We start from the raw sequence: 3266 nt of genomic DNA on the forward strand, positions 1-3266 counted from the left end.
GCATGCCTGGCATGAAAATATGCCGTATCCTGTGGAAAAAAAGTCGCATTTCTGATCTTTGATGTCTCTTCTTGGTGTTTTGGTTACTGTTGCTGTTACTGCATGGGGTGGATGTTGAAAATTCCTTAAGTATTGCAAAACAGATCCCCAAGTGGCCAACAAAAGATGTATTTTCTGTTCCTGTCACAAAACTTTGTCCTACTTTTGAGTACACTTGTGAAGCACAGATGTTTTTCCTCTTGCTATGGTTACATATTTTTTTTTCTCAAAAATTTAATTCCATATACATACATACATACACACACACATACATATAAAACGACTTTTCAATTTAAGGAATTGGTTCAGGGACTATTGCTGTCCCAGAGGATGCCCACCAGGTGTCAGACTGGTACTGCCATACTACCAACACGGGTGCATCAGCCCATGCTCGGGCTTGGTAGCTTTTTAACCTATAGCAGTTTTTCACCATACACAAATGTAAGCTCAGCCAAAGAAACGGAACCCTCCTGGGCTGGTAGTCAGGTACTTTCTACTTGGGTCTAGTGCTGATCCACAGTATTCCTCGGTAGTTTTTCTGAGCCATTCTTTGTGCCAAACTCTCTATGTAAATTATCTAACAGTGGTTTAGGAGTTTATATGTAGGCTGATATGTTTATTTCTGGAGAAAAAAAACAAAACAAAACAAAACAAAAAAACTTACACAGTTTTATGTATATTTTTAAAAAAGCTGATCTGAAGCTTTTGGCCAATACCTAAATATTTGAGTATGACAATTTTAAGTAACTAGTTGGGTTAAGCAGAATGATTTCTAAGATTAGTTGTAGCTTTTGAGATTTTACCTTTATGAAAAATGTTTTGATGTCCACAGAAGAAGGGAGAGTCCACCACTTAAAAAAAAAAAAAGTTTCGTATCTTTTAGATAAACTACATCACAGGGAACTTTTGTCCTCTGGAAATAAGAACATGTGAAAAATAGCATTATAAATATTATATAAAAACACATCAGTATTTGATTCATTGAGCTTGAGGATTTGGTACTATGAGTATCAGGACAGCTGATACCATACAGAATATTCTTGAATTTGTCAGTTGTCTTTCACACTTTTCTTCCTTGTCATATTGATGCTTCTTTCTTGTCCATTTCTTCTGTAGCTGAGTCCTTTTATACTTTGTTAATATCCACATTAGAGATGATTGTTTCTTTTCCTTTTACGTGCTAGATGCACAGAAGTAAAATGATTTGAATTTCCAGGGAAATAAAATCATAGTGCTGCATCTTGAAAGTAATCTACTTATCTTGTTTGAAAGTATGCATGGGACTTATGAGACAGCAAAGAGAGTGGCTTGGCTTCACAAAGTTTGGGCTTCTTTCATGGAAAACCTTCAAGACTTTATATCTTTCTTGTTTTTGACAGCTGTCTATCGTCATTAACAACAATCCGTATCTTTATACAATCTACCTGATCCAGGAACCTTTACAGATGCTCTTTTGTATTTGTGTTGTGTATCGATGTGTGACAGCCAGGAATGAATTGGCCTTGACCCATCCAAGAGCACTGCTTGCCAAGTTTGCAGCAAAGCTTTCTGATTCCTTTCTATTTTCTCTAAGTAAAAGAGCAATCAGTTGATGGCAGCGGACACTAAAAAAAAAAAAAAGAGAATCTTTGAAGTTTACAGCTACTCTCAGATGTAGCAATTCAGTCTGGGCAGTCTTTGCAGATGGGCTCCCATGGCTGGCTAAAGCTCTGGTGATGTCAGCAGAGCTGTTGCTAACCACAGTCATCTCCACACTCTGGATTAGGCTATTTGTCAAACTCTGTAAGGATGTCCCCTCTTCTCTGTCTGCTTTTATCCAGAGGGCTTGTGTCTGTACTCATTTCTTTCTTTCTTTTTTTCTCATCAACTTTTATGATAGCTAGTACCCAGTATGGCTTTTTGAGGATTTAGCTTAATATAAACACCTCTAAATCTAACAAGGCAAAGCATTGCCAGCCCTTCACATGCAAGCTTGATTCAATCAAAATGAGTGTCTTCACCATGATCTACGGTGGAAGAAAATGGAAAAATTGAATAGTGGGGAAAAAAGAAACCTAAAAGCTACGGTCTAATAAAAACAAAAAATATTCAGGGCAGAGCCAATGCCATAGTAGTTCTGATATGTAGGATGGTTACAGGACAGCTTGTGACAATCATTACCTTGGGTTTAAGAGGCCCCAGTTGTTCCCTGGTAAGAGGGCAACGTGAATTATCTCTGTGTTGCTCAGGAACTTGTGATAATTCAAAGTTCGAAGCAGTAACAGTCTTGTGAAGCTCTGCTGAGAACCTGCTTGGGAGAGTGTGTCACAGATAGCTAACTTCATGCTTGTCGAAATGCCCAAGGTGTTTGTAGCTGAGAAGTAAATAAGTCCGCTTCCTCTGGAGGTTTGTGCTCCTTAAGAAGTGAGCAGGGAGAGAGGGAAGAAGTATGGGTTAAGTGCTTTATTTAATCTCTCAAGGATTCTATCAATAAAACCATTCAGAGAGCAGTTCTCTGTAAATTCTGCCCTCTGCCTCTCTGGAATAAAACGTGGGGGCATGTTAAGGGACGTCTTTGTCCTGGGTGAGATATGTGGTTATAAAAATTGTCTTCAGTGTAGATATACAGTAAGTATGAGTACTCCGTACTCAGAGGGAACTGATTTTCTTCTGATGCAGAAAGGAGATGTCAACAGTGGTCTGATGCCTCTGATTTTGTCTTGCTTTAAACATTTCTTACCTCTTTACTTCCTTGTAAACAGAGATATCAAGATATTTTAAGCCCCCTGGCTATTTCTACTTATTTAATTTGTAAACTCTTTGGGTAGAACTTCCGTAGCTCGACTAATTGCAGCATGAATATTCAGAAGTAATCTCATGTAAGTATTTATTGCATCCACCGTTTGGATTTAAGGCACATTCACACTGTGTTAGTGTGACGCTCAGCTCTTGCACTGCGATCCCTGTAGTTTGCTTCTTCTGCCACAGATAGGAGATTAAATTTGATTTGGTTTTTTTCTTACGATGTATTTATTAAAAACTAAACATCTCTACTTCAGAAGTTGTTGTCACTGTGTTTTCTACTGGAAAATACTTGTACTGTTTTTCCTGACAGATTTATGACAGAAACAGTGTTTGGACTGATCACTGGAACTTCTTTCCAGATAGCTAGAGGGAAAATCCCTGACTCTATTTACTCATATGCTGTGCTTGTGCCAGAGTGACCTACTTAAGAAGCTCTTCCTTTT

The sequence above is a fragment of the Meleagris gallopavo genome, chromosome 6, assembly GCF_000146605.3.
Source record: "Meleagris gallopavo isolate NT-WF06-2002-E0010 breed Aviagen turkey brand Nicholas breeding stock chromosome 6, Turkey_5.1, whole genome shotgun sequence".
NCBI classification, from domain to species: Eukaryota; Metazoa; Chordata; class Aves; order Galliformes; family Phasianidae; genus Meleagris; species Meleagris gallopavo.